Raw genomic sequence first — 7,435 nt, forward strand, 5'->3', positions numbered from 1 at the left:
AGAGGCCTCTCTGCGACGAAGTTCAGATAAGTTTAACAGTTTGGAGTTCATGATTCATGACATTTGAGAAATCAATTAGAAATGTTAATCTGTGATTCATAACTCTAGAATGTGTAATATCATTTAGTTTTCTTAAATATAAATGTGTGTTGCATTAAACTGTTTTGTTGATAATTTTAGAAATAAAATCTGTCAACGCCGAGAAATATCTTCTCATTCCTGTTTAACTGTTTAGTCTGAAATTGACACAAGTTAATAGACATTAGATTATTGGTGGCCCTGCCTATCCTTAATCATTGAATAATAATCATTTAAGGGAAATTGTGGTAACAAGTAATGATAGGATCTTTCTCGGCACCTAAACGTGAATGAGACTGATATATACACTCACCTAAAGGATTATTAGGAACACCTGTTCAATTTCTCATTAATGCAATTATCTAACCAACCAATCACATGGCAGTTGCTTCAATGTATTTAGGGGTGTGGTCCTGGTCAAGACAATCTCCTGAACTCCAAACTGAATGTCTGAATGGGAAAGAAAGGTGATTTAAGCAATTTTGAGCGTGGCATGGTTGTTGGTGCCAGACGGACCGGTCTGAGTATTTCACAATCTGCTCAGTTACTGGGATTTTCACGCACAACCATTTCTAGGGTTTACAAAGAATGGTGTGATAAGGGAAAAACATCCAGTATGCGGCAGTCCTGTGGGTGAAAATGCCTTGTTGATGCTAGATGTCAGAGGAGAATGGGCCGACTGATTCAAGCTGATAGAAGAGGAACTTTGACTGAAATAACCACTCATTACAACCGAGGTATGCAGCAAAGCATTTGTGAAGCCACAACACGTATAACCTTGAGGCGGATGGGCTACAACAGCAGAAGACCCCACCGGGTACCACTCATCTCCACTACAAATAGGAAAACGAGGCTACAATTTGCACAAGCTCACCAAAATTGGACAGTTGAAGACTGGAAAAATGTTGCCTGGTCTGATGAGTCTCGATTTCTGTTGAGACATTCAGATGGTAGAGTCAGAATTTGGCGTAAACAGAATGAGAACATGGATCCATCATGCCTTGTTACCACTGTGCAGGCTGGTGGTGGTGGTGTAATGGTGTGGGGGATGTTTTCTTGGCACACTTTAGGCCCCTTAGTGCCAATTGTGCATCGTTTAAATGCCACGGCCTAGCTGAACATTGTTTCTGACCATGTCCATCCCTTTATGACCACCATGTACCCATCCTCTGATGGCTACTTCCAGCAGGATAATGCACCATGTCACAAAGGTCGAATCATTTCAAATTGGTTTCTTGAACATGACAATGAGTTCACTGTACTAAACTGGCCCCCACAGTCACCAGATCTCAACCCAATAGAGCATCTTTGGGATGTGGTGGAACGGGAGCTTCGTGCCCTGGATGTGCATCCCACAAATCTCCATCAACTGCAAGATGCTATCCTATCAATATGGGCCAACATTTCTAAAGAATGCTTTCAGCACCTTGTTGAATCAATGCCACATAGAATTAAGGCAGTTCTGAAGGCGAAAGGGGTTCAAACACAGTATTAGTATGGTGTTCCTAATAATCCTTTAGGTGAGTGTATATATAATGAGAAGTTACCTGACATAAATACTAACCTGCGTAGTTATTTAATGTCTGACTAATAATACTAACGAGAGACTCACCTTCGTCTTACTAACCGGTATTGTAGTCAATGTGTTTATAACCTTTCTTGTTTAACGATTTGTGTAATCATATGTGATCCCATGGTCTTTGATTTGGTCACGGAAGTGATTTGTCTTCGATTTGTTGATCTAGAGTTGAATTGTAATTAGTTTTTCCCTTTTGTATAATTAGTGTAGTGCTACATTTAGTCTTTGTTTTGAATACATTTGACAATTGATATCTTTGGAATTGGTGTCTGCGTCCAATTATTACAGAAATTGAGTTCTACAAGATTCCAGGATTCGTGATAAGGTGATACTATAAATTCACTTCTTTAATTGAAATGTATAAGTGTACCTTACGCTACAGCATGCGAGAGGCAGCGGGATCGATGCCCGCATTCTCCAAGGCCTCAGGCGCTCGTGCCCCGGTTGCGGGGGAGAGTCGCTCACTTTTCTTGCCGCAGACACAGGCGCAAGGCATTGCCTGTTTGCCGTAAGGTTATCAGACACAACGCGCCGGCGACGGCTGCAGCATTAGCACGCCGGCTGGCCCTTCCGAAGTTCCCCAAAAACGACCGAGATGCCGCTTCGACGTCGTAACCCCAGGAACGACCGCAAAGGCACTCCAACCCTCAATCTTCCGATCCGAAGTCAGACCGAAGAGACTGTATGATGTTTTAGATTAAAGATAGTATGCAGACCGAGCAAGTTAGATTTATCGAGCTAGCAAACAGCCATTGAGGCACCTGTTCGGGACGTACCCTGTAGAAATTCCTGTCAACGATAAAAGGATCAAACGGTGGAGAAAAAGCCCGCAGGATGTTTGTCAAAACTCTGTTTGTGGACTGAATGGCTTTCCCAGATTGGCAGGGACTGTTTTTGGTATTGACTGAGGGACAGTTGTAAAAGACAACCTCTCACCGGACCTCTGGCATACACCAAAGAAAGCCACCTCACCTCTCCCCCGGATCTCACAAAACACAATCCCCCCCGCCCCCAAGGAAGACAGACCGCAATCGGACTCGGGCTTGATTGGATGAACGGCCGCAAACATTCCATGTCATTTTCTTTTAAAGCTTCACTCGTGCTTGTAAAAAACCCAGGTCTCACTGAAAGAATGCCCTGACGTGGTTGCTTCCAAGCTAGCTGGTTTACAAAGTTCCTTTTCGCTTTAACGATGATTTCCAAGAAGGGAAATAATCTATCTGTAATCTGTCAACACAGGCACCTTCTTCTCCGTTAAGCCACGAGGTCACCACCAGGAAGGTGAACGCACCAGGCCGACCCGGAGTTTTCGCTAATTCGTCTCCAAGCCTCCCAAGAGGGAACATAAACAGGCTTTATTCGCAGACACAGGCCCTCACGCAGGGAGACCACCGCTTCACCGCCGCTGCCCCTGCCAAGGGCCCCAGGTCCCATCGAGACTTGAACTCGGATCGCTGGAGTCAGAGTCCAGAGTGCTAACCATTACACCATGGAACCAAGCCCGCTGCCCACCTCTTGCCCGTGACGAAGGTTTCTGCTCTATGCACACGTCTCGCTCTGTCGCACGGCCAAGTCCAGAGTGAGCCAAGTTGCGCCCAGAGTGCTGCGTGTGGCGGGTCACTTCCGGAGCCGTCCCTGGTGGTCTAGTGTTCAGGATTCGGCGCTCTCACTGCCGCGGCCCGGGTTCGATTCCCAGTCAGGGAAGGTGGATCTGTTGCTCTTCCCCTAGGACCTGTATGGTGCGTTTTCTCTCTCTCTATCTGTGATTAAATTCTTACTTATATACATATTTCCATGAACGTTTCTGCAGCTCATGTAAATCACATCACACGACGGGCCGTGATCTTTTCGGTCACTTTGAAAGTTTTGCTCATGACAATCCTTTTCTATTGCGGCACGATGGCTGCCACCGAGGATGGAAAGTCGTCCGCAGTTGGCTGCAAGCTTGCCTGAAGCGCAGGAAAGGACTTACTCGCGACGTGCCACTTAAAGACTGAAGAAGTGGGGGTCGGCCTCACCGAGAGCCCTGAGGATTAGCTCACGTGGTAGAGTGCTCGCTTAGCATTGTAGCGTTATGTTGGGTGTATTTGGATAAGAGCATTTGGGCTCTGAGCTGAAGCACTGATCTAAAGAAAACCTCTCCCCCCCAAAGTTATCAGATTCCCTTAGCTCATCAGCTTGGAACTGGTTTGCATTAAAGTGACAGTTTTGGGGAGGATGGCACCAAGAAGAGGCCAAATAGTTTGGAATTCTGCTATGAGATGTCTGGAGAAAGGGGCCTGTAGGTGATAAAAACTCTTTGAAGTGGACGAGAGCCGAAATCCCGACATAGAGCTACGAACCCAGGCCAACCGGCATTTCCAAAAGATGGCATGGATTGACATCAGTCATAAATCAAGCCCTCCTCCAATAGGACACTGGGGGCTGAAACCGAAATCCAATCTCAAAAACTCAAGAACCAATCACCTCTTGATCTGACAGACTATAAGGAACAGCGGACAGTCTTTCTCGCTCTCTCTCACCTGAACCAGTAACTCGCTGCCACAGCTCAACCTGTAGCCTTGTTGCCAGAACCGGAACCAGAAACCAACTAAGTCTTTGCCGGCAACCGAAGTGTTAAACTGGGAGAAGGAGATTGAGCCGTACGAAGAATTCTTTTAAAGGACTTTATTAAATAAAGAACTTTACAGACTGCGCTGCCCGCCTGTGCCCACCTGATCAGTGGAGTTTTACGGCTGGACAATTGACTAAGTCGACTGTATACGAAAGTGTCAGTCATTTAAATAGCTATTTGAGTCTTAAGAAACTTGACCCTTGGAACAAACACGGCCCTGCTTTCCTCAAAGACTTTGTCTTCAAATAAGTACGGTGAGAGACCCTGCTTGCCAAGAAGATTTTGTGCACAACCTTGGAGCCTTCAAACCAGTGGAAAATCTGTTTGGAAACGACTCTACTTTCGCGAAACCCCAACTTCCAGGTGTATCGACTGAGTGGAAGTTCTTGGACAAAGCCGAACCGGACTGCCTTTGTTCCAAACCACACGGACCTCGTGCCGTGTGCTGTTATCTGAGCCCGAAGCCAGAGAGGCCTCTCTGCGACGAAGTTCAGATAAGTTTAACAGTTTGGAGTTCATGATTCATGACATTTGAGAAATCAATTAGAAATGTTAATCTGTGATTCATAACTCTAGAATGTGTAATATCATTTAGTTTTCTTAAATATAAATGTGTGTTGCATTAAACTGTTTTGTTGATAATTTTAGAAATAAAATCTGTCAACGCCGAGAAATATCTTCTCATTCCTGTTTAACTGTTTAGTCTGAAATTGACACAAGTTAATAGACATTAGATTATTGGTGGCCCTGCCTATCCTTAATCATTGAATAATAATCAGTTAAGGGAAATTGTGGTAACAAGTAATGATAGGATCTTTCTCGGCACCTAAACGTGAATGAGACTGATATATATATAACGAGAAGTTACCTGACATAAATACTAACCTGCGTAGTTATTTAATGTCTGACTAATAATACTAACGAGAGACTCACCTTCGTCTTACTAACCGGTATTGTAGTCAATGTGTTTATAACCTTTTTTGTTTAACGATTTGTGTTATCATATGTGATCCCATGGTCTTTGATTTGGTCACGGAAGTGATTTGTCTTCGATTTGTTGATCTAGAGTTGAATTGTAATTAGTTTTTCCCTTTTGTATAATTAGTGTAGTGCTACATTTAGTCTTTGTTTTGAATACATTTGACAATTTATATCTTTGGAATTGGTGTCTGCGTCCAATTATTACAGAAATTGAGTTCTACAAGATTCCAGGATTCGTGATAAGGTGATACTATAAATTCACTTCTTTAATTGAAATGTATAAGTGTACCTTACGCTACAGCATGCGAGAGGCAGCGGGATCGATGCCCGCATTCTCCAAGGCCTCAGGCGCTCATGCCCCGGTTGCGGGGGAGAGTCGCTCACTTTTCTTGCCGCAGACACAGGCGCAAGGCATTGCCTGTTTGCCGTAAGGTTATCAGACACAACGCGCCGGCGACGGCTGCAGCATTAGCACGCCGGCTGGCCCTTCCGAAGTTCCCCAAAAACGACCGAGATGCCGCTTCGACGTCGTAACCCCAGGAACGACCGCAAAGGCACTCCAACCCTCAATCTTCCGATCCGAAGTCAGACCGAAGAGACTGTATGATGTTTTAGATTAAAGATAGTATGCAGACCGAGCAAGTTAGATTTATCGAGCTAGCAAACAGCCATTGAGGCACCAGTTCGGGACGTACCCTGTAGAAATTCCTGTCAACGATAAAAGGATCAAACGGTGGAGAAAAAGCCCGCAGGATGTTTGTCAAAACTCTGTTTGTGGACTGAATGGCTTTCCCAGATTGGCAGGGACTGTTTTTGGTTTTGACTGAGGGACAGTTGTAAAAGACAACCTCTCACCGGACCTCTGGCATACACCAAAGAAAGCCACCTCACCTCTCCCCCGGATCTCACAAAACACAATCCCCCCCGCCCCCAGGGAAGACAGACCGCAATCGGACTCGGGCTTGATTGGATGAACGGCCGCAAACATTCTATGTCATTTTCTTTTAAAGCTTCACTCGTGCTTGTGAAAAACCGAGGTCTCACTGAAAGAATGCCCTGACGTGGTTGCTTCCAAGCTAGCTGGTTTACAAAGTTCCTTTTCGCTTTAACGATGATTTCCAAGAAGGGAAATAATCTATCTGTAATCTGTCAACACAGGCACCTTCTTCTCCGTTAAGCCACGCGGTCACCACCAGGAAGATGAACGCACCAGGCCGACCCGGAGTTTTCGCCAATTCATCTCCAAGCCTCCCAAGAGGGAACATAAACAGGCCTTATTCGCAGACACAGGCCCTCACGCAGGGAGACCACCGCTTCACCGCCACTGCCCCTGCCAAGGGCCCCAGGTCCCACCGAGACTTGAACTCGGATCGCTGGATTCAGAGTCCAGAGTGCTAACCATTACACCATGGAACCAAGCCCGCTGCCCACCTCTTGCCCGTGACGAAGGTTTCTGCTATACGCACACGTCTCGCTCTGTCGCACGGCCAAGTCCAGAGTGAGCCAAGTTGCGCCCAGAGTGCTGCGTGTGGCGGGTCACTTCCGGAGCTGTCCCTGGTGGTCTAGTGGTCAGGATTCGGCGCTCTCACCGCCGCGACCCGGGTTCGATTCCCGGTCAGGGAAGGTGGATCTGTTGCTCTTCCCCTAGGACCTGTGAGTAGATAGTAGGGTTTTTTGGGCGCGGCCTATTTTGTTATGACGTATGCCCTAAGCTTATTAATATGCCTACGTCATAATTGGGGGGCGTGATTTTAGAGTTATTTCCTTAATTATTCCTACGTCATATCCGTCAGAAAGTGTACACCCCTAAAACCCTGAACAACAAGGCCACCCATAAAGACCCCCCCCCCCCGAAGGCAACGCCCCGAAACTCTCCTCTCTATTTAAGACCCCGCGCTGCTTTTAGGCAATACCTCTTTAATTCTCAGCATCTGAAACATCCCGCTTCTTCAACATGTCCAGCGACATCAACATGAAACCCCGCAAGAAACAATCCCGGGCAAGGGTTCCTGTACTCACCAATTTGAAGATTGAACGCTCCTGGGTGTTGTTCTGGGGGGGTCGACGGGGTTACCGCTTTAAAAGGGATCCCAGCTATGTTGGAGTGGAGCTTTTTGCTTTGGGAGAGAAGGAGGGTACGTTGGAACCTTTTGAGACGGTGATTGAATACTCTTTTGAGGACT

At 46.2% G+C, this 7,435-nt stretch overlaps 3 non-coding genes across 3 annotated transcripts; 1 reads left to right on the top strand and 2 right to left on the bottom strand.

Annotated features, from left to right (window-relative positions):
* Positions 1-3,082: 3,082 nt before the first annotated feature.
* Positions 3,083-3,154, bottom strand: trnaq-cug (transfer RNA glutamine (anticodon CUG)). The gene has a single exon. It is a non-coding gene; the product is annotated as a tRNA-Gln (tRNA).
* Positions 3,155-6,596: 3,442 nt separating this feature from the next.
* trnaq-cug (transfer RNA glutamine (anticodon CUG)) lies at positions 6,597-6,668 on the bottom strand. Its single transcript has one exon. It is a non-coding gene; the product is annotated as a tRNA-Gln (tRNA).
* Positions 6,669-6,803: 135 nt separating this feature from the next.
* Positions 6,804-6,875, top strand: trnae-cuc (transfer RNA glutamic acid (anticodon CUC)). Its single transcript has one exon. It is a non-coding gene; the product is annotated as a tRNA-Glu (tRNA).
* Positions 6,876-7,435: the final 560 nt, after the last annotated feature.

Source organism: Amia ocellicauda, chromosome 6 (assembly GCF_036373705.1).
Source record: "Amia ocellicauda isolate fAmiCal2 chromosome 6, fAmiCal2.hap1, whole genome shotgun sequence".
NCBI classification, from domain to species: domain Eukaryota; kingdom Metazoa; phylum Chordata; class Actinopteri; order Amiiformes; family Amiidae; genus Amia; species Amia ocellicauda.